This window comes from Dromiciops gliroides, chromosome 5, assembly GCF_019393635.1.
Source record: "Dromiciops gliroides isolate mDroGli1 chromosome 5, mDroGli1.pri, whole genome shotgun sequence".
NCBI classification, from domain to species: Eukaryota; Metazoa; Chordata; class Mammalia; order Microbiotheria; family Microbiotheriidae; genus Dromiciops; species Dromiciops gliroides.
The window spans coordinates 175,729,613-175,754,951 of record NC_057865.1 but is presented as its reverse complement, the minus strand read 5'-3'; the positions used below and the strand labels follow the sequence as shown (position 1 = coordinate 175,754,951).

General features: G+C 35.8%; 1 protein-coding gene and 1 pseudogene across 1 annotated transcript in view; both read left to right on the top strand.

The window, feature by feature from the left end:
* The window catches only part of SSPN (sarcospan), a 184,463-nt gene that overhangs the window by 104,255 nt on the left and 54,869 nt on the right, over positions 1–25,339 (top strand). The window lies entirely within an intron of this gene.
* LOC122728175 lies at positions 6,413–7,705 on the top strand (annotated as a pseudogene).

Below are 25,339 nucleotides of genomic sequence, written 5' to 3'. Positions count from 1 at the left end.
CTAACAGGGAGTCACACAGAAGCTTTAATAGCTTGAAACTGTCCTAAGATTTTTGGGACAACTGCTATATTTAGTTTTGTACAACACTTGAACAATATGTAGTAGTCAGCATTCTTAATGTTATATTAAAATACAAAGGCCATTGTACATACAATGCTGACTGCAATACAAGTCAACCACAACAATTCAACAAAATGTTTTCTCCACACAATATCAATTCTTATTGAGCAAATACAAAACTAAGAACATAAATTTTGGATACAAGCCAAATAAAACTCTATCTACTTTTCAATATTTATTTATTTATTTATTTATTTTAAGTGTATTAAAACATTTGGTTTTGACACAACAGTAACTCCCTCCTCTCCCCCAAAAAACTCCTCCAAAATAATGCTGCACAAAATACATTCCTCTCACCAAATAATCATTTTATCAAATGTTAATAGAAAGGACATATGTATGTGTGTATTCTTTAAATTTGATGGCATTTTAACCAGTGTTGTAGCATTTCCATTTTGACTTTATGTTGCAGTCATGTATGTTACTATCTATGGTTTCTCTTTTTTGCTCAGCACCAGTTCATGTGTTTCCCCATGTTTTTCTCAGTTGTTCATATTCATTATTCCTTGTAGCAGAATAAAATGCAATTACATTCATACACACCTACTAGCTTTGTGATCCAGCAAGTGTTTTAATCTGCCTGAGTTTCAGTTTCTTCATCATTAAAATGGGAGTAATAATAGCAACCTACCCCACAGGGTTGCTGCAAGCTATTTCTATCCCACTCCCTATGGGGATTATTTTAACCCCTCCTCTCTTCTTTTCTTAAACTTCCCACACCATGTCCACCCTCCACTCTTAAAGATAAGAACCTTATTTCATACTGTACAGAGGCATTATTTTCTACAGCTCACAACTGACTGACATCATTACTCATTGTTTCTTCCTCTAGTCTCTCTTCTTACCCAGACCAACATTTCTACATGTGTCTCTGAGTTCTTCCCCCCACCACATATTATCCAGCAAACTTGTGCCCACATTTATCCCTTCTCCTGAATCTTTCTCTGTCTACTGGTCTTTTCCCTACTGCCTACAAATACATACAAGGCTTTTTTTGTCCTTCAAAAGTGCCCCCTCCTTTCATATATATATATATATATACACACACACACATATATATGTATATACACACATATATATGTATATGTATATATGTATGTATATATGTATATACATATATACACACATATATAATTTTTCTCCAATTACATGTTAAAACAATTTTTTAACATTTTCCTCTCATTTTTTCCAATTTTTAACATGTTTATTTAAAGTTTTGAGTTCCAAATTCTGTCTCTCCTTCATTCCTTCCCCTCTCCTCTTTCTCAATCAGCAAGCAATCAGATATAGGATATAAATGTGCAATTATGTAAAGTATTTCCATATTAGTAATTTTGTGCCAAAAACTCAAATAAAAGGAAAAAATGAAAGAAAAAGTGAAAATAGCATGCTTTAGTTTGTATTCAAGCAATAACAGTTCTTTCTCTGTAGCAGATAGTAGCTTCATCATTAGTCTTTTGGGATTGTCTCGCATCATTGCATTGCTGAGAATAGCTAAGTCATTCACCATTCTTCATCATACAAAATTGCTGTTATTGTGTACAATGTTCTCCTGCTTCTGTTCACTTCACTATGCATCAGTTCATGTAAGTCTTTCCAGGTTTTTCTGAAATCATCTGGTTTGTCATTTCTTATAGCACAATAATATTTCATTACAATCACGTAGCATAGCTTATTTAGCCAGTCCCCAATTGATGGGCATTCCTTTGAGTTCCAATTCTTAGCCACCACAAAAAGAGCTGCTATAAATATTTTTGTAGAAATAGGTCAAAGGCTCCCTTTTTGATCCTGCCATTCCCTCAATCTATCATCCTACATGTTTGCTCCCTTTCTTTATCAAATTTTTGTTAATCAACCTAAACTTCTTGGCTTCACTTCCTCTCTTCTCAATTCTTTGTAATCTGACTTCTTACCTCATTTGTCAACTGAAATTACACTCTCCAAAATTACCAAGAACTCTTAATTGCCAAATCTGATTGTCTTTTCTTAATCATCATCCTTTCTGACTTCTTTGCAGAACTTCACACAGCTCTCATTATTCTCCAAGATACTCTTTCCTCCCTGGGTTTTTGTGACAGTGCTGTGTCTTGGTTCTTCTTCCACCAGTCTGGCTACTTCTCAGACTGATCCAGTCTCTTTTCCTTATCTCACATATAAATGTAATGTATGGGTATGGCTATATTGGCAATCTCTTTCCTAGGCCTCCTTCTATTCTTTCTCTCTCTCTCTCTGTCTCTCTGAATGACATCACCAGTTCAAATGGATTTAGGTATCATTTCCATGTTGATACATAAATCTCTAGTTTAGTTGCTTTCCTGAGCTCCAATCACACATTACAAACTATTAGACATTTTAAAGTGTCTGTCCTGGAGATATCTTACTCCTCTTCCAAATATCTCTATTTCTTTTGACAACGACACTATCCTTCCAGTCACCTAATCTCTGCTTCACCCTTTCCTCCTTGTTCTCTCTTGACCCACATATCCTATCAGTTGACAAGTCATGTTTCTACCATAGAACTCTCATGTTCATTCTCTTTTGTTCATCCATATAACTACTACTCTTGTTTAGGCCCTCATTCCCCATTCCCTGGATTTTTGCAATAACTTCTTCACTTTTTTTTTGGTGAGTCAATTGGGGTTAAGTCACTTGCCCAGGGTCACATAGCTAGTAAGTGTTAAGTGTCTGAGGCAGGATTTGAAGTCAGATACTACTGACTCTAGGGCCAGTGCTCTATCCACTGCACCACCTAACTGCCCCTGCAATAACTTCTTAATTGTCTCCTTGCCTCAAGGCTCCTGCCACTACAATACATCCCACAAATAAAAGCCAAAATGATTTTCCTAAAGTACAGTTCTTAGTAAATCACTCAAAAACTGTGACGTGCTTATTGAGTGATATGTAGAGAGCCTTGCAAAACCTCAAAATGCTATATAAATTAGCTATTATGAATATAGAGCATAATTTATTCAGCTGTTCCTCAAATGTTGGGTTCATATTTTGTTTCTAGCTTTTTGTTATCACAAATTAGGCTGCTAGGCACATTTTGTACATATAGGCCTTTTCTGGCTATCATCTTCCTTGCAAAATTAGACCAGTAGTGGAATCTTTGGGTCAAAGGATATGAACAATTTTGCAACCTTTCTTGCACAATTCAATACTGATTTGTAGAGTAGTTGAGCAAATTCATAATTCTACAGCCATGAATTAAATGGGTCTGCCAAAAATTAGTTTCTTTTGCCACCTACAGGAGTTTAATGGGTACAAGGTGATACTTAATATTATTTTAATTATCATTTTCCCAACTATTAGTGATTCTGAATATTTTTTTCAGGTGGGTGACATTTCTGTTTTTGAAAAGTACCTGTTCCTAGCCCATAAGCACTTGTCTATTATAGAGTGGCTCAAATTTATATGATTGTTTAAATTGTCCATAAATTTTATACTAGAAGACTATACCTATTATACTGAATGCAAATTTTTCCCATAATCTGTATCTTTTCTCCTGATTCTACCTGAAATGGTTTTATTTCCGTATACTAGAGATTGTCTATTTTACTTTTTAGGTTCCCTTCTGTCATATGCCTCATCATGCATTTTCTGTTATCCAGAATTGTGAATCATTATAATTTTCCATTCTCCTTTCATTTGTTCATGAGGTGACTTTTTACATTTTATTTATGTATTTGGAATGTGTTGGTAAATAAGGTATGCTGATCTATATCTTTTTTTCACTGAATTGTTTTTAGAGTTCTCTCAGAAGTTCTTGTTGAATAAAAAATCTCTTTCCCATAATTTATGTTCTGGAATTTATCAAACACAGCATTATTATATTTGTTCACTTCTCTGTCTTGCTTTTCTACTTTGTTCTACTAAGCTATTTTTCTATTTTTTAACAGCCTGTTTTAGATATTTTTACATATGTATGGCTTTATAATATATTTTCATTACATCCTTTGACATATTTCACTTTTTTGTTTTTTAGTAATTTCTTTTGTCATTTTATAGGTATAACAGTAATTCTGTAGTTATGGATAATAACTTTTCCTGTGTTGGTGTTGCCTGACCTGCACATTGAATATTTCTCCAATTATTTGTATGAAATGTTTCTTTATGTAAATTTATCTTTTTTTTTACATAAGTATTTACATAAGTCCTAGGTGTTTTGGTAGGTTAATTCCCAGATATTTAATGCATCATTATATCCTTTGATATACTTGACCTTTAATTTATTTAGTTATTTCTTTGGTAATTTGATAGGTATACTGGTAATTCTGTAGTGAGATAGTGTAGGTATTTTCCCCATCTTGATACAGTCTAGTCATAAACATTGACTATCTCAACAATTATTTAGTATTATTTATTTAAAATTTTGTAGTTGTAGTTACATAATTCTCATGTGTCTTGGTAGGTTAATCCTAGATATTTAATGAATTTATTGTTATCTTAAATTTAGCTTCTTTTCCTATCACTCCATGAACATTAAGTGTCTCTCCAATTATTTAGATATATTTTAAGAAAACATTTTTGCAGTTTAAAATTTTTATACTTCAATAAATTTTATTTTAAAAAAAATTTCATTGATGAATTTTTAACATAATGATCACTTTCCAATAAACCTTTCCTCTTCATAGAAACTTCACTTAAAAAAATTTAGCAAAACTATCTAATAGTTCAACTTCAATGGACATTCCTCAACAGAGGTGAAAAAAAGCATGTTTCATCCTAGTCATCTGAAAACATCAATTATTGCATTTTAATTCCACTGCAACTTAGGGTTTGTTTTTAAATGTCCATTATTATAACCATTGTGTATATTGTTCTCCTGTTTCTGTTTTCTTCAAACTATGTTAGTTCATAAAAATCTCACATTTCTCTGAGTGTAATAATGAATGTAATAATGAGTCCTGGCAGCATACACAATGGACCCACATGGACATTTGGTGAGAATTCTTCTAGTCAGAGATAAGGGAATCTCTCCTCTCCTCCATGGAACATGTGCAATTATTATATGACTGTTTACTTTTCAGTTGGTTGCTGAGTTGGAATTCAATGTGTAAATAACAAACTCCCACAAGAGTAAATCTATCTATCTTTCTTACTGGTGATTGAGACAAGGACTGCTCTAAACCTCCATGTACTAGGAGTGGTAACAGTGTCTTCCTGATGCCAGCTTCCTATTTTACCACCTGAGTCAAAACATGGGCAAGACCAGAGCACCCCTGTTTATTTACCTCTCTGGGTTTATTCTTTCATTCTCTCAGGTGAAGAATTGATGGAGGTAGCACAGATTAGGCTGCAACCTTCTGAGATTCAAAAGGTCAAAAGAGCCATCTTTGTCTAATTACGGGAGTATATATGAGTTTATAGCAGCCTGGCCTAGTGAGGAGTAAAACCCTAAGTGGCCTGCTTGATCCAGAATAGCATTGAATTAATGACTGCCAAGAAATTGTTTTCTCTTGAAACAAAGTAACTTTCTAACTAAGAGGAATTTGTTATTAGTCTCTAAGGTTATAAGTTCTGCAAGTCAATAAGTAGTTAAGAACTGGAAATCAAAGGAATGCCCATCAATTGGGGAATGGCTAAACAAGCTGCAGTATATGATGGTGATGGAATATTATTGTGTTATAAGAAATGACAAGCAGGATGATTTCAGAAAAGCCTGGAAAGACTTGTATTAACTGATGTATAGTGAAGTGAGCAGAACCAAGAGAACATTGTGCACAGTGACATTCTTGCTTGATGAAGAACTGTGAATTACTTAACTATTCTCAGCAATACAATGATCCAAGACAATTCCAAAGGACTAATGATGAAACATACTATCCACCTCCAAAGAAAGAAGTGATATTAATTGAACACAGCCTGAAGCATGCTATTTTTCACTCTTTCATTTTTTTCTTTTATTCAAGTTTTCCTATACATAATGACTAATGTGACATTGTTTTATACAATCACACATGTATAACCTATAACTGATTGCTTACTGCCTCAAGGAGAGGAAGGGAAGGAGGGATAAAACTTGAAACTCAAAACTTTAAATTAAAATGTTTATTATTTTTTAAAAAGTCAACAACATATTTTTAGGTATCTGGCTTCTTCAACAACTCAGAGGCTTCAGGGGTCTTCCTACTCTTTAAAATGTTTTTATTCATGGTCTTATTTTTGCTCTATGCTCTTCCATCCTGGTATCTGGCCTGCTATCTCCTGTCACAAAACTATGCCAAAACAGGAAGAACTGCTGAGGTGGCTTGTGGTAAGAGAGGGAAACAATAAGGTAACTAGAAAGGAGTCAATGGCTGTTGATCATGGATGTGGGAATACTGAAGATTGGGAAGGTGACAGGAATGATTTTTAAAAGTTGTTTAACAATATGGACCATTTCCACACTGTGATTTCAAACTGAGCACTGACTCTCTTCATTTTTTTGTTGTATACATGTAAATTCCTATTTATTGAGACAAGATTAGTATACAAACTCCTGAAAAACATGACATTGTCTCATTTTAGAAAAATTCATGTAATAGATATAGACACTATAGACATTTTCAATCTAAATAAGTAATTTTTGTTTATGCCTAGAGATGTTGGAAGACCTAAAGCCAAAGGTACTACAGAATTTCTAAATAACAGAGTTCCTAATTTCTCATTGTTCCACATTTCAACAATATTAATGATTTTTATAATACCTTCTATAGACAATTTCATATCATTGCAGTTGGTCTAGATTCCATCATGTTGGAAGATGGATAAATAGCATGCTGATATCACTTTTCAATTATAAAGATAGTATCTTAGAGCCAAAATCCATTGTTATTTTGATAGATGGAGAAATAAGAAAGTGTAACGGGTAAATCTCTCTGAAATGGCAGCTGATATTGGGTTTACTCTGGAACTTTACCTCAAGTTATTTTTCCTCTGAACATTCCATCTATGCCCATACTACCAAAACATCATACTGAATATGCAAGAATATTTCAATGGCCAAATTACAGGCTTTTTTGGAGAGGAGGCTACACTGTATGGAGATGATCCTGATCATATTCAGTGAATTTTCCCAAAATCTTTAGGGAGAGCATCACAATTTAACATTAGAGTTGTGTGTGTGTGTGTGTGTGTATATATATATACACACACACTAACTCAAAGGGAGATTGAATAATCACTCTAGCAGGGCCTTCCACAAATGCTGTCATTGAGGCTGAGTATATATTCCCTTTAATCATTACTTGGTATTCACTGATGTAGATGGGCTTCACACACATACACATTTGAAACAGAAAGAAAAGAGAATTGTCCAGATGGCAGCCAGTTTCCCCAAAATATGTTTTCTTTGTTAAGTTGAAAGAAGTTTTTGATTATCTAATTAATAATGCTTCATTTCAAATAATATCACCAGCCATCAGATCTATATCAGAAGAAAAGAAGAGAGCACTTATAGATGATAACTTCCAGTGAAGAATGAACAAGGCCAAGTGTTTCTAAGACATTGAAAATGCTGGGAATTGTTAATGGACAGGAACTTGCCATTGCCAATTTTACCATGCAACAGACTGTATTATTGAAACTTCATTTTTCTACTTGAGAACAATAAATGTATGGATAAAATCAGATAAATTCCCCTGAAAAATTGTGCCCTATGTGAACACTCAGAATAAGCTGACATCCCTTATAGTATTTAGTATTGATTAAATTTGACTTTTATAATGAATTGCTGTTTTTTACTTCTTAACTATTCCTGCAAGCCATAATTTGGGGAATGATTACACATTTGTATCAATGAGTAGATTAAGAATCAGAAAAGAAGAAGGGAGGAGGGAGGAGGCAGAAGGGAGGGAAAGGGGAGAGGGGAGAGGAGAGAAAGGAAGGGAGAAAGGGAGAAAGACAGAGACAGAGACAGAGAGATAGAGGGAACATGATTATATTGCTCCTGTTTACCTTTAGAAAACAAATGCTATCTTATATGTGAGAGTTTGTGAATGGACAAAGAGTGTAATTTTCAACTTTCAATTGAACAACTATATTATTAACAAAAGTCTTTTTTAAAAATTAAGATTTTGGGGCAGCTAGGTGGTGCAGTGGATAGAGCATCAGCCCTGGATTCAGGAGGACCTGAGTTCAAATCCAGCCTCAGACACTTAACACTTACTAGCTCTGTCATCCTGGGCAAGTCACTTAACCCCAATTGCCTCACAAAAAAAATTAAGATTTTAAATACCATTTTGTAAGTCAGATAAATATAGCCTTTGAAGAGTTACATACCTATAATATATTGAATTTAAAATGTTTCCTGCTTGACTTAATATTCATTTGATTTCAACTATCTAAATAAGCATTATATATTACAGATTGCTTTGTCCATATTTTATAAACAATAATTAATTTGTATTAATGTATGAAAATTTAAAATATTATAGCATATATTTACCATACTAATGTAGTTTATATGTACAATGTTGGAGTCAGAAGTTCACTAATGTTCCATAATAAAACTTACTGTTCGAATAGTTAACATTTATACTATAATATTTATTAATAAAACCATACCTTGTCTAAAGATGAAAGTCTGCACTTGCATCTTGCAACTTCTTCTCTCAAAGTCCTCCAATAATCTCATGCAAATATACTACAGGAGACATGTCTCCCTCTACTTATGAAGCACTCTGGTCATGGGGCTGTCACTCAGAAAAACTGCCCTAGGTATGACTGGAAGTGGTTACCCCATTATCCAATATTCCTCATGATGAAGAAATACCTATTGCATCCAAATACAGGAAGCATTTACATGCCTACCATCTATAAAGTACAGTGCTTGGGAGATACAGTAAAAAGATTTTTTGAAAATCCTAGTACATTTATCACAATTTGTCTAACCATTTTTCAATTTATGTATATATAATTCATTTCCAGTTTTACATCACTATGAAGAGATGACATATATGGGACTTTTCTTTTAACATATGTACTTGATGGTCGAGACTCAATAGAGATATCATTAGGTAAAATAATATGAACAGTTAGTGACTTTTCTTACATAGTTCCCAATTGTTTTCCAGAAGAATACATAGTTCCATAAATAGTGTATTAATGTGCCTATTTTTTCATAGCACCCACTATCCACTGTTGAATATTTTAACCTTTTCCAATTTTTGGTAGTTTAATGGAAATGAAGTCTCAGGGTTGTTTTTTAAACTTACATTTCTCTTATTACTATTGACTTGGAGCATTATTTGGTTGCCTATACTTTCTATCTCTTCTTTTAAAAACTGTTTCTTTATAGTTTTTTGGTTTTTTGTTTTGTTTTGTTTTTTGGTGAGGCAATTGGGGTTAAGTGACTTGCCCAGGGTCACACAGCTAGTAAGTGTTAAGTGTCTGAGGCTGGATTTGAACTCAGGTCCTCCTGACTCCAGGGCTGGTGCTCTATCCACTGCGCCACCTAGCTGCCCCTTCTTTATAGCTTTTGAACCCTTGTAGCTTGAATGATAGTTTAAAATATTTCCATTCTACATAATTGTGAAAGATATAATATTAAATTCTTTTCTAACTTTTTATGGTGTTACCATATGTAGATGGTATAAGATGCTAGTTCTAACCTATGTTTTAGTAGATTGATCTCCAGTTTTCCCAACAGTTCCTGTTAAATATGGTGCTATAACTTCTCCCAGTAGCTGATCTTTTTGGATTTATCACTGAATGATTTGTTCATTTACTTATGGGTCTTGCTTAGTCTATTCTTCTGATCTACTTTTAATTTTTTCTTTAACCAGTACAAAATACTTTTGATAATTATTGATCTTGAATAATTTGAAATCTGAAGTTCTAGGCTCCTTTCATTCCATCTTTATTCATAATTTCCCTTACAGTTCTTGAATCGGTCTTCCTTCAAGTGTATTTTCCTATTATGTAAACTACTCATGTTAGTTTTGTTGGTTTATAACATGAAACATTAAATTAATTTTTATATTAATTGCATGATTATTGAATATCTCTCCAATTACTGATATCTTCTAGTAAAGACTCAAGCATTTCTCTTACACAGGTTTGGTAGCTAAATTCCAAGATAATTTATGGCTTTTTATAGTTATTTTGAGTGGAATTTCTTTTTCTATCTTTTCCTCCTGTTTTTTTGTTAGATATCTCAAATAAATACTGCAATGATGACTTTTGTAGATTGATTTATCCTGTTACTTTAATGGAGCTACTAATCATTTTGATTACTTTGTTAATTTTCTAGAGTTTTCTAAGTAAGCTTGATCACATTGTATGACCCTTTCTGTGGGAGAACACTCATTCCTCTTCATGCATGAGCAATATTAACTTAAACTAGAAAAAAAAAACAGTGGAGGATATTACTTTTTGGAAAAAAAGTTTGGAAAGAGACCAAAAAAAAAAAAAAAGATGAGGTCATTCTGAAAAAATTAAAGAATTAAAAAAAATAGAACAAGAAGTAGAAGAAAAATGGAAAAGACTTGCTAAGATTTTTTTAAATCAAAATAAATATTTTTCACCACTAATAAAGAATTTAAAAAAATAGAACAAGAAGTAGAAGAAAAATGGAAAAGACTTGCTAAGATTTTTTGTAATCAAAATAAATATTTTTCACCACTAAGGACAGTCTTAGACTCTTTTTGTTGTTATTGTTGTTTTTGTTTTTGTGGGGCAATGAGGGTTAAGTGACTTGTCCAGGGTCACACAGCTAGTAAGTTTCAAGTGTCTGAGGTCGGATTTAAACTCAGGTCCTCCTGAATCCAGGGCCAGTGCTTTATCTACTGTGCTGCCTTAGCTGCCCCACACTTAGAATCTTAACAGTCTTAGACATGCTTATACAGACGTAGAAATGGTTCTAAAAAGAAGATAAGAAAAACAGTAGCATTAAATCAAATACATGTGTTAGATGTAGAACAATTATAAATGCACTGAGGAATTTATTCACAGGGTTTCTGAATACAAAGAAAAGTCTCAGATATTACAAATACCGGGAAAAGGTAACTGAGAAAAGATCAGATATGAACCTGAATATCTAGCTTTCTTTCCATCTATATGCACTTTTCAAGAGAATAATTTACACAGACATCTGGTGCATCCTTGATGAGTTCCCTTCTAACAGGATGTTTCTCATGCACACATAAGAATTATGAAAGATAGCATAGCAGAGATGACTGTTCAGTAACCCTCTTTTCATTAATATTAAAAAGGTGATATAACTGGGAGATGTATGCTTACCAAAGGTATTTTTGTCACTGTGGTGCAGGATTAAAGTGTAGAGACCAAGTTTAAAAGGAGGTGAGGTGTTTGAAGATGTTCTTGTTTGTAGGTGATATGCTGGTTACATTAAACCCGGGACATTAAATGGGATCTGAAACCATTCAAAAGAGTGACCTAATCTTCCATAAAGGAAAAATCAAGTGGATGAAAAATGCTGATTGTCTAGATTAAGCACTCTTCAAATATGGTAAGTCAGTCAACCTACTGGGGTACATTTTATAGGACCAATCTGAAGATTCTACTCTCTTCATGAGAGCCACTTGTGGGAAATGTCTCAATTACAACCCCATTATCCCTTCACCAGGGCACTTTGATGTGTGGTAGGGGTAGGGTGTGGATAAACTAGGGGATAGAGGAAGATTTTCCCAATAGTGTTTGGGTCACAGTTATAATGGCTTTCAGAGACCCTTGCCTTTCCTATTATTTTTCTATCACAAATTACTTGAGTTTACTTAAATTATTACTCTCTCACTTTATTTATCCACCCACCTTTAGTATGGTTCACTATCTTCTTTAATATATTCTTCCTTACCATTTCATCCTCTTCAGTAAAATTTATATATGGTACCCTTTTCCAATAAATGTTAATTTATGTCTTTTCCTAACTTATTTTTTTCTATTCTGACACCCAGTCTCTTATATATGCAGATGAATGAGTTAGAATAAAATGTAAAGGAAAGAACCAAGATCATTGCTTTGCACTCATCCAGTTAATATTTCTACCTTAGGGAGTAATTTTTTTCAACTTAAATATCAAAAAAGTACATTTCCATGCCAAGGGAACACAAAAATGGATTCTATTTGAAATCATGATTCTCCACATCAACCCACTTGTTTTCCTTTATGCATATAATAAATTCTATATGTTATTTTCAAAACTGACTTCTTTCTGAACTTTCTTTTTATTCTCTTTTGTGCATTTTAAAAATTGCTCCAACAACCCCAAGTTTTGGCATCACTATTGCCATCTTCCCCTTTATACTCTAATCCCCTGACTTAATCAAGGGAAGGGAAAAAAAAAAGACCTGTAAAAAGTAAGAAAAGACAGGCTAACCAATCCTCTGGAGATTGGTTACTTGCAGCGATCAGAGTTCTTAAGTCTTTTAAAACTTTTTTATCTTTTTAAAGCAGCATTACCACCTTTGTAAAAATCGTTCACCTAGCTCATTCTCTGTCAATTCACATTATTTAGAAATCTTTGAAATCATCTTTTTCATCATTTATCAGGGCATAATAATATTCCACTACATTCATACACCACAGTTTGTTCAGTTATTCCTTTAGAGTTGTATTTTGTCCAGTGAAAAATCTTGCTATTTCCCTAGAATGAGACAGTTGGGTTTGGTCTCTAAATTGTCATTTAAATTCTGAGTCTTTTTCTTTTCCTGGCTGTTTTATCTACATTAAACCATTAGCCCCTTAGATCCTTTTGTTCCTTGATAATTTCTCTGTTCTCTTTTTGTCTGTCCATCAAGGTACAGATTTTTTTCCCCAAACAATAGCATTGTGGATTGATTTGTTTAGACATTTCTTTTTAATCTTACTTATTAACCTTATACTTAGTGCTGCACAGCATTTTAAATATTTTCCTTGCTTGACTCTTTATCACATGCCCTAAAACATCTATTTCAAACCTTCTCTTCCTCTTCTCAAGCTATGAACACTCTTGCCCCTAGCAAATGATCTGACTTCATACTGTGAAAATTGAGACCATCCATTAAGAGCTCCCTATTCCTGCCAATTTATCTCAAATCCCCTCAACATCACCCCCTCTCATTTTAACCTTTTTGTTGTTGTTGTTGTTTTGTTCATTCAGTGAGTCTTTGACAAGGTAGGACTTGAAATCAGTGAATAATTATTTAGCCCCTTTGAACTATTCACACTTGTTTACATCAATTAAATTTGCTGCTCCTATTGCATTTAAAATAGGCTGCTCATTTTGTCTTCTTAAAAAAGAGTATTTAGAAGTCTTAAATTCACTTCCAATTTCATTTTTCCCTCTTGTAGTATTATGCTCACCTTTGCACAATAAGTTATTCTTGGATTTAAATCCTTTTCACTTGCCTTTCTATATAATCAGTTACTCCCCACCCAGACCTCCCTCCAACTCCTAGCAGGCTGCAGCAGGATTGTGAGCAGCAGCACCCAAGCAGCTCCCCCACCCCCAGGGATCCTCCTTTTATGGAGTTGCTATGGCTGTGAGGCTCTAGGCTGTGGGCTGAGGAGTCTGGAGAGGGTGGAGCCACAAGCCCAGCCAAAGGGGAGTCTGCTGAACGCCCTCTCATGTTAAGCCAGAACTGGCTGTATTATGTTCTGGGTTGGGTTTTTGTTTTTTTTGTTTTTCCCCCCAAAAATCCCTTTTATCATGAGTAGGCTTCTGTGATTTTGACTAGAATTCTTTTTATATAGAGCCTTTTTCCCCCTTGGTCTCTTAAATATTTTCTCTTTCACTTAGCAGCTCTGGAGCTTCTCAATAACATTGCTAGATGAGTTAAACCTGTAGCTTAATGCCCATAATCTCTTAGGTTTTCTAACACCTGTACTTTGCCCTTGGGTTCCAGGAAATTTTCACCTATGAGACCTTGAAAAGTGGCATTAGATTTGTAATTTAATTGCATTTTGAGGGAAACCCAACAATTCTAAATTTATTTATCTGAACTTTGGTATATATATATATATATATATATTTTAATTTTAGCTATGTCATCTGTTCTTCCAACCATGCTGTCTTTTTTTAATGCCATTGAATTTTTGAGTTATCTCATCCATTCTGTTTTTCAGAATGTTTACTGCTTTGTCGAATTGTTTTAGCTTCTATTTTAAGCCGTAGATTCTCATTTCACATTTTTCACAGAGTTCTCATTTCTTTTTTTCTTTCTTTTATTTTCTGTGTGTGTGTGTGTGTGTGTGTGTGTGTGTGTGTGTGTGTGTGTGTGTGTAGCAATGAAGGTTAAGTGACTTGCCCAGGGTCACATAGCTAGTAAGGGTCAAATGTCTGAGGTTGGATTTGAACTCAGGTCCTCCTGTATTCAGGACTGGTGTTTTATCCACTGTGCCACCTAGCTGCCCCCTGAGCTCTCATTTTTTATCAATTTTTTCAAAGATTTTATTAGATCTTCAGTCCACTTAAAGGTTACATGTGGCTACTCAACTCATTTATGTTCTGTTTGCAATTATTGAAGAATAAGTTTCTCCTCCTGGTAAAATTCTTGGCATTTGTTCTCTTACCATATAATATTTCTTAGTTGTATTAGAAATTTTTCTTTACTTGCTTATTTCCTCAGTCTTTTTGCTGAACTTTTTTTCCCCTTATAGATTTAAGCTATTATTTTCTTTCTAAGGTTTTCTTTGTAAGGATTTCTTTCCTTTCCTTTATAGAAAGACTTTTCTAGACACTCCCTCCCTTCCCCAGCACTGGTGTCTTTTCATTCCCTCAAATAACATTGTATTTACTTCCAATCAAGGCTAATGCTTCAAAAATTTTAATTTCAAATTTTGTTCATTCCTAATTATTGAGGGTTGGATCAGGCATTTGAAAACACTAAGCACTTAGTAGTCTATGAGGACTTTGTAAAAAGCTGCTTGAATATATGTGTATTTGTTGTTTTCTTCAATACAGAGTAATTAAGTCCCTTGAGGACAGAGATGGGTTTTTTGTCTTTATATTCCCAGGGTCAAGTACAGTATCTGATACATAGTAGGAATTCCATACATGATTGTTGATTGATTGGCATTGCATTTCTAGTTGTTGTGAGGTGATTAGGTAGAGCTCAGCCTGTATAGAACGGTACAAAAGGTTTGTGAACAGGGTAATGTGATAGGCAGAATTGTGCATTAGAAATATTAATTTGGCAGCTACATGACAGGAAATTTGGATAGGGGAAAACACTGTAGGCTGGGAAACCAGTTAGCAGTCTATTACATTTTCCTGGGTGTGAAATGATAAAGCCCCAAACCTATTTGGTGTCACTGTGAATAGAGAGGAAGGGGTAGATGTGAACAATATGGCAGAGGTAGGATTAACAGGACTTGGCAAATGACTGGGTCTAGCTCCTTTTTGAAGGTAGCAGTAGAGCAGGGGACAAAAATATTGGGTTTGGAGTCAGGAAAGACTGGTTCAAATTCTGGATCTTCCATTTAACATTGCTGTGACCTTGGGCAAGGCATTCATCTATCAGGGTCTCATCTTCCACATCTACAAAATGGAGATAAATGTATATTTATTACACCAATTACATCACTAGTGACTTGGGGTTGGGTCATATCGAGGAATTAAGGGACTATTAAAGTTTAAACTGGTCAACTAGCTATCAGGCTGGACAAACCTAAGAAGTAAGGGGAGATTAAATTCTATTGCAGCAAAGTCAGTTAGGCATGGCCGCTACCTGAGCTGGGAGACAGAGATAACTCCAGAGGTTAGAACTATCATTCCAAAAGAAAATTCTCCCTAACTCTCAGGAATCTTTCCCCCACCCCACACCCAAAGGGAACTTTCCATAGTCGGGTGGTCACCCCATCCATCCCCTCACCATCAGGTCTCTATAAAAACTTTTGCCTTTCTTCTGATGGAGGAGCAAGATGTCTCTAAGATATCTCCTCCCCTCAAGGGAACTTCCCTCTTGGTCACTTTCTCTAAGTGTCCAAATAAAAGACTATTTTATTCTAATTGTATTGTGGGAGAGTTGTAATTATTTAAAGAGGATTACCTAAGGACCCCCACATCATCTCTTTCCTGATAACAGTAGGATGTTGCCAAGGAAGCTCCAGATCTTGCTATTAAAAATACCTTTGGTACATGGACCTTGCAGGGTATGAAATACTCATCATGCCTTTGGTTGTTTTAAAACTTCAGAAGTACTGTGGCTTGCTGTTTTGTTTCTATATGCATTTCCTAAAGAAACTGAAATTTCAAAGAACCCCTAGGTTTCTCTGGCCTGGATCCCCAAAGGATGTTTCAAAACAACATAACTTCAAGAAAGCTTTAGACAATAATGATGCAAAGCTGTTGGATTCCCCCAAACAATCCAAAGAATCCAAGACCTTTTACAAATTACTGGGGTGTAAAATTTATGAAAAAAGGGCAGTTCTGAGCTATATGATCACCCTATAGCATCTGAAGACACTTTGTCATTTTTTTCCAGTAACACATATTTGGAGGTTATTGCCTAACACATAAACATATAAATCATTAATCATTAAGAATTCTGTTAAACTGTAAATAGTTGGTTTCTTAGCATGTATCTCCAGTATATTAAAGACCTCATAGCTTATTCAATATTTGTCAAATCTCTTTTCCTTGGTTTCTCTTTCCATCACTTACCATTTGGCATAATTTAAGCTGTTGTTTTTCTAGTAGCAATGTATGTCTGTGAGAATTGGACTATAATGAAAGTTAAACACTGCAGAATTGATGCTTTAAAATTGTGGTTCTGGAGAAGACTTTTGAGACTCCTTTGGACAGCAAGGAGGTCAAATCAGTCAATACTTAAATAAATTAATTCAGACTATTTACTGGAAGGTTAAATACTAAAGCTGAGGTTTAAATACTTTGGCCACAAAATGAGAAGATAAGACTTATTAGAATAAAGACCCTGATGCTGGGAAAGATTGAAGGCTAAAGGAAAAGGGGACAGCAGAGGATGAGATGGCTGTACAGCATCATGGAAAAAACAAATATGAACTTGGACAGCCTTGAAGAAATAATGGAAGACATAAGAGCCTGGTGTGCTGTTGTCCGTGGGTCATGAAGAGTCAAACACAATTGAACAAAAACAGTATGTTCTTCAATGTCCTTCTACTATTGTGAATATGAAAATACCACTGTCTGAAAGTAATGTGTGACAACAGCCACTGAGAAGATTAACCCATTTAATAAGAAATCTTCTAGCTAATATAAGACTACCTAAACTAATAATGCATGATTTATAGACTGAAGAATAAAATAGGTAATCAGATGAAAACAATTAGCTGATAATTTGGTCATTCACCTACAGGGATCATAATCTAGTTGGAATAAATTCACCCCTACTAATTCAGTTTTTAATGTCTTGACCATCCAGTTCAAAGTTAAATCTCATTGTAAGTTTTTTATGCATGCAAATTGATGTTCCTATGATTCCAGAAGCTCCCTCTCTCACCCAGGACTCAAGCTCCAGACTTGTGGGTACTTTGACTCCAGAGAAAGGGGATCAGATTTATGACCTAATCTTCAAATCCCCAGTAAAAATCTCTCAAAATTCAGATTAAAGTTTAACGTCTCCTCAAAAGGGATTAACAAGAGTCCCTTCTAGAAATATTATTCAATGGACAAAATCAGCATCAGATAGCAATTATATATTTCCTCCACCAGAAAAGAAACACTTAAAAAGACTCCTAAAAGTATTGATAAATACTTAAAATATGAAATATTTATTAGTCACTTATTTCATTTCAGCTTTCATTGTCTGCTTAGCTATTCAAACTGCAGGTATTCTAATCAGGTCATGGCATGGAATTTTAGGTGCCAAGATGTTTTTTTCAGTGGTCATCCTCTCCTCTGAGAAGCAGCACAATCCCAAGAAGTGCTTCCCACTATAAATTAGTACCCAAGAAGTCTCAATTATCATACTCATGAGATGGGTGCCAGGGCTGGAAATGTTCATCTCTCAGCATCACTGTTCAATCACTGGCACTCAGAAAAAGAAACACAAAGAAGAGGCATCCAGCAACTTGAGGTCTATCTCGGGCTCACTCAGGTCACATGTTCTTACTGCTATGGGTATTTCACTTCCAATACTGCTGTTTGGGAAGGTTCTGGAAGGGACAAACATCTCATTTCTCTCCTTATTGTCCAAAGGAAAACTCTAAGAGACCCCATCAAACACCATGCCCAGAAGAGAGGAGACACAGAAGCAGAAACCTAGTCCTTTCCTTTTTTTTTTTTTTTTTTTTAGTGAGGCAATTGGGGTTAAGTGACTTGCCCAGGGTCACATAGCTAGTAAATGTTAAGTGTCTGAGGCCGGACTTGAACTCAGGTACTCCTGATTCCAGGGCCGGTGCTCTTATCCACTGCGCCACCTAGCTGCCCCATAGTCCTTTCCTTTTAATATGCATTGCATTACTGAATGGACAGCTTCCTGGCTCAGTTGTCAATTTACTGACACACCCTAACCCAGGTCATGGAGAACAAGTAACCAACCAGGAGATGCTGGTTACATATACATTTTTGAAAGTAACCTACCAGAAAAGGTAAGGAATGAGTCCTTCTCCATACATGCTCCATGGGCTGGCCACCACCATATTTGCTCCTCAAGTAAATGTTTGCTGACCCCAGCAAAGTAACTGGAAGGCTTTTGGCAAATTCATCTAAATTCCTGCTTTTAGATAATTCTCTGTAGATTTGGAGAGGCTCAAGCATTGTCTTTTTGAATGTCTCTTCCTCCCCCCCCACCCCCACCAGTGCACTGTGCTAAATAGTCTTAGAAAAGTCCATGTGGCTCTGCTTTTAATCATCTTCTGATTGCCAGGCAATGAATCCCAGAAGTCCATTAAGCACAGTTCTTAGACTATCCCCAAATTAACAGTCTTTTGTCAGATTCCAGGCCTACCATAGTTGGTCTACTTGGAAACTACAATTATCTCCAAATGTAGGGTTATACAAATTCAATAAGCAAGCAACATTTTACAAGGCCGTCAAAGGTTACCATCTGTCTATTAGTTGGTACTGCCTGCTCAAACTCTCTGACCCAAAACAATTTGAAAAGAACAAAACTTAGAATTATAATAAGGTAAACAACACTACCAAAAAGGTTTAAAGGGAAGGAAATAAAATTGATTTTCTCCTCCCAGGTCAAAGGCTAGTCCTGGTTGTGCTTCCAGAACATACAAGTCTCTCTCAACAGGGAATAAATACTAGATTGGGGTAGGGGATTGTGAGGTGACTGGAAGTCACATCTTCATTCTTCTGTTAAGAAACTGAACTTTGCTGGGGAAAAGTTTCTACCACGGGTCTCTTCAACTCATAGACATACTCATACCTTTCACCAATAGCTCCTTTCCAATGCATGAGACAATCTAGATAGAAGTCCAGACAAAATCTGAGTATGCGATATTTAGGACATCCCTCTTTTCTACAATATATCCCTGCAAAACTATAGGGCATTTCTCATGGATATCCAACCTCATCTAACAGTTAAGACAAGAAAGCTAAATTAAATGAACCACAAATATGTAGACTTCAAAAAGAGGATTTTGCACATGGAGTGAATTGGAATCAATCCTTCAAATCCTGGACAAAACTCCAGGATATTACTGGCAGCCCAACAAAGTCCTAGCTCTAGACTCAAGTTGACCCAGCTTCAGTCCTGGGGATGCTTGATCTCTACAAGAAAGTAGCAAACCTTTCCCCCCCTCATGTTCCTTGGCTCATTATGACCCTTGGTGTTCCAGGAAAAAAATATCTTAAGCAAGGTTTCAATGTGCCACATATCAAAGGTCTCCCCTAAAAGACCTTAAAAAGGGTTAATTCTAGAAAAAGATACTCAGTGTAATTAGATATTAGGTACAGGGTAGGTATTTCCCTCTCCCACCTTTCTTTGCTTCCTTTCTTCCTTCCTTCTCTCCTTTCTTTCTTTCTTTGCTTCCTTTCTTCCTTCCTTCTCTCCTTTCTTTCTTTCCTTCTCACCTTCTTTCCTTATGTCCTTTCCTTCTTTCTTCTTCCTTCTTGCTCTTCACTTCCTTTCTTTTTTCTTCCTTCCTTCTCTTTTTTCCTTCCCTCCACCACCTCCTCATCATCATCATTTCCCAGAATGCAAGTGCAACTGCCACTCACAGGCCCAATCCCAATGCTTATCAGTATGGAAGCTTTGACGTGCCTCATTTTTCCAACCAGGACTGGTTCACTCAGCCTGTTGGCCTTCCCAGAGGCTTACCATATTTATACCAGAGAGTATGGTCACTTGACTGGTATTAGCCTTTCAGTGACTCAGAATTCTCAAACTTCAGTGATCTACCAACATAAGCCTCTACCACTAGGAAAGATTTCAAGCATGTATGACTATGCCAGGCTATTTATTTCCTCTACCACAAAAGAAATGCCACAAATGACTCAATCATAAATTTAAAATATATAAAACATGAAAGGCTTTGTGAGCCTAATGAAAAAGTACCACTTTCACCTCTGATCTGTATTGCTTGTGCAAATCACACATCCAGACCTACTGGCATGTCAGGACAAAGCTTGAGCTTCAGTTCTTCCTTTGCAAAACCATTGACTGGTGGTGCTCTTCTCCCCCTGAGGAAATACCTCTGGAATCACATCTGGATGACAAGCCCCACACTTGATTCTTCAATGGATGAATTCTTGAGTTCATCAAGTGTAGAAAAATTCTTCTCCATATTAGTATTTAGTCATTTCTACAGAGAGAGAGAGAGAGAGAGAGAGAGAGAGAAAGAGAGGGAGAGAGAGATGCATTTCTTAAGCACTTTGCATGTTCCAGATATTTTAAACACTAGGGATACATTTTTTAAATAATAATCATTTTTACTTAAAGTTTTGAGTTCCAAATTCTATCCTTTCTTCCCTCCCCGCACTGCCGCCTAAGCAGTAAGCAAACAGATATAGGTTATACATGTGCAATCATATGAAAACATTAAATTAGTAATTTTGTGCAAGAAAACTTGAACAAAAGAAAAAAAGAAAGTGAAAAATAGCATGTCTCAGTCTGTGTTCAATCAATCTCAGTTCTTTCTTTGGAGGTGGAGAGTATGCTTCATTATTAGTCCTTTGGGATTGTCTTGGATCATTGTATTGCTGACAATAGTTAAGATCATTTATAATTCTTCATCGAATACTATCACTGTGCACAACATTCTCATGGTTCTGCTCACTTCACTATATATCAGTTCATACAAGTCTTTCCAGGTCTTTCTGAAATCATCCTGCTTGTCATTTCTTGTAGCACAATAATATTCCATCACCATCATATACCACAGCTTGTTCATCCATTTCCCAGTTGATGGGCATTCCTTTGATTTACAATTCTTAGCCACCACAAAAAAGAGCTACTATATAAATATTTTTGTACAAATAGGTCTTTTTCTCTTTTGGGGGATGTCTTTGGGATATAAACCTAGCAGTAGTATTACTGGATCAAAGGGTGTGTACAGTTTGATAGCCCTTAGGACATAGTTTTGGGATACAAATTAAAGCAAGCAAGACATTCCCTGCCCTCAGGGAGTTTACATTATTATGGGGGAAGACAACCCATAAAGGGGAATTGGGAGAGGTGCCTTGGATGCAGATATCCAGAAAGTGCTATGGAGGTTTGGAACAGAGCAAGATAAGGCCAAGAGTGGCCTATCAAAACCCAGAGTGATTCCAGAGAGAAAAACAAAGGAAAAAACCACCAGGGACCCAAGGCATAGGTTTAGGTTGACTCATGAAAGTAAAAATCTTCACTTTGTTGCCATGGCTGCCCTTGGGAAAGAGAGGAAAATCCTTCCCTCCCACACACCAGAGTCCCAGGGAAAGTTGTCAGAGTACCAAAATTAGAGTCCCAAAGCACAAGTTCTTTAGCTCTGAGCCACTGATCACAAGGATGAATGAGGAGTCTTGCATGCTTAAGTAAAGAATAAGAGCATGTATCCTAATAGGAAGAGTCAGAACAGAGATCCACCTCCATGGACATGGAGGATAGCTCTTGATACATATATACTTGTAAAAAGTCTTATGTGAGTTCATTTCTAGTCCTCTGGGAATATGTCCAATTCATCCATTCTTCCTTCTCTTATTTGTTTTCTTTTTATTTTAAAGAAATGTTTAATATTGTCAATGTTTCCCATTCATTTTCTATCTCTCATTCTGTATTGGCTCTCTCTCCACTGCCTACAAACATGAAGAGATCACACCCATCCTTAAAAAACAAACAAACAGGAGTAGCTAGGTGGCACAGTGGATAGAGAACGGGCCCTGGAGTCAGGAGTACCTGAGTTCAAATCCGACCTCAGACACTTGACACTTACTAGCTGTGTGACCCAGGGCAAGTCACTTAACCCCAATTGCCTCAGGAAAAAAAAAACCCAAACAAACAAACAAAAAACCTTCAAATGACATCTATATCTCTCCTCCCTTTCCTTATCAAATAGTTAATTAGCATTTTTATCTACTGCCTTGAAATCTGGATTGTGATCCCACCAGTCTGCTGAAATTGTTCTCTCAAAGATTACCAAAGATTCACTTCAATTTAACAACTATTTTTAAGTACCTACTATGTACAAGACACTGTTCTGGGAACTGGTACTATTAAATGTTAAACACAAAGGCCTTTCCTCAGCCCAAATCTTCTTTGACCTCCTTTTGACACTGTCACCCCATCCTCCCTTGGCTTTCATGACAACACCTTTTCCTGATTCTCATCCTACCCATCTGGTCATTCTTTGTCAATATATGTTGCTGGTTCATTATCCATCTTTTGTTTCCTAAAAATGGGAGTTAATCAAGGCCCTATTCCCTTCTCTTTATATACTCTTTCCCTTGGTGATTTCATTTGTTTCTGTGGTTTCAATTATCATCTCAACATAGATGATTCCAAAATTCATAAATCTAGCTTGTATCTCACTAATTTTTCTCTTGAATTCCAGTCCTACAAAACTAAGTCCCTGCTAGACATTTCTATCTGAATCTTCTACCAGCACCTTAAAGAAAGGATTCAAACAGAACTCAACTTGTAAACCCACCCTTCCTTAAAATGTCTCTGCATCTGGTAAGGGTACCACCACCTTCCCAATCACCAAGGTTAATTACCTGGGAGTAACCTTTGATTCTTCTCTCTCTCCAATCCCCCCCCTTTACCTAATCAGTCCCTAAATTCTATAGATGCTTTCTCCATATCTTCTTTCACACCTGTTCCTTCCTCTCCATTCAAACCGTCACCACTCTAGTTTAGACTCTTACTATCTCCTTCTTGGACTATTGAAATTGTCTTCTAATTGGTCTTCCTTCTAGGCACTCTCTTCTCCAATCCACCCATTATACAGATGCCAAAACATTCTCACTAATCCACAGGTCTGACCTCTTGTTTCCCTACTCTTGCCTCTAGGATAAAATCAAATATCTTTGGTCTTCAATGGTCATCTAGTTCAACCTGTGCCTGAAAAGGAAACCCCACTACCACATACCTAACAAAGTTATAAAGCCTCTGTTTTAAGATCTCCAGTGATGGGGAGTCAGCCACCTCTCAAAATAGACCCCCTCACTTCTTTATAGCTTTTGTTTTTTCCAACATCAAGCCTAAGTTGACCATTTTGAAATTTTCATAAACTGCTTTAAAATAATTTAACATAGCCATGATGCCCCACCCTCTGCCTTAGTTTTATCTCTTCCAGGTTGAACATCTCAAATCCTTTTATTCTCAGATGATATGGATTTTAGGCCATTCACTATCTTCATTGCCCACACCAAGATATTCACCAGGTTATTCTTCCTATATTATGGTATACATAACTGAACACAGTATTCCAGAAGTGGTCTGATGATGGCATGGTACCATGGGACCATGATGTCCTTATTCCTAGAAACTTTGCAACCCAAGTTTGCATCAGTCTTGTTGGCTCCCATTTCACACTATTTTCTCATATTGAGTTTGAAGTTCACTAAACTTCCCGTATCTTTTTCAAATATGTTATTTCCCAACCACACCTTTTCTGTCCTGTGTTTATGTAGCCCATCTCTTGAATTTAAGTGTAAGATTTTACATTTATCCCTATTAAATTTCATCTTATGGGATTCACTCTCATCTTTTAGATTAAGTAAGATCTCTTAGGACCCTGATTCTGTCATTTAATGTGTTAGTTATCACTCCCAACTTTGTGCCAGCAGCAAATTTGATAAGCATGCCATCCAGCTAATTTGCAAAGTTATCTTTATCTTAAGTAATTGACAAAATTGTTAGACTGTACAGGGCCAAACACAGGTTTTAGGGAACTCTTCTGGAGACCTGCTAAGTTGACATCAAACCATTCATTCTGAGTTTGGTCCATTGAACTAGCTATGAATCCATCTAATTACATTATCATCCAACCCATTATGTCTTTTTCATAATAGCATCAGGACTTTGGCAAATATTTCTAGGTAAACTATATCTAAAGCTAGTATTCCTTTGGCCTACTGGGCTACTAATCCTGTCAAAAAAAAAAAAAGAAATGAGGTTAGTCTGGCATGGCCTGTTCTTGATCTTGTTGCCTCTTTTTCTAAATGTTTACCACTAGATGTTTTTCTTGATGATTATCTAATAACCCTTTTGATAAATCTACATGGAATTCAAATCAATTAATCACTTGCTTATGATTTTTTTCTTCCATTTTTTGAAAACTTGGATAACTCTATTCCTATGCTATCTTTCCTGTCCTCCAAGATCTTTTAAACATCACTGACAGACACTTAGCGATTATATCATTTCAATTCCATTGTTTAAGGCCCTCCACAATCTGTTTTTAATCTAAGTTTCCAGCCTTCTTCTATATTGCTCCCATTAATACAAACTATATTCTAGCCAAATTGGACCACAAGCTGTTTCCCCAAGTCAGCATTCCCCCTCCTAAATCTCTGTATTCATACAAGCTGAACCCCATGCCTTTCTTCCCAGCAGTTCTTCTTTTGAGAATCTTCTTTCAAAGCTCTCCTGAGATGCTGTGTCCTGTGTGAAGTTTTCTCTAATCCTGCCCCCCACCCAACTTTTGCCTATTCTTTAGAGCTCTTTCCTGACTCAAATTTTCCTATAGCACTTTGTGTGAGCTCTCCTTTGTCTTTTTCATTTCCCATCTTGTACTTATTTGCATTTCTTTTGTCTGACCACTACCTACAATACACTGTAAACTTCATATACAGATGCTATAATAATTGGTCTCAACCGAGATGAGGCAAATGGTCTGGAAGGTTGGATGTCATCCAGAGGCCATATTTCCCTGACCCATCTAT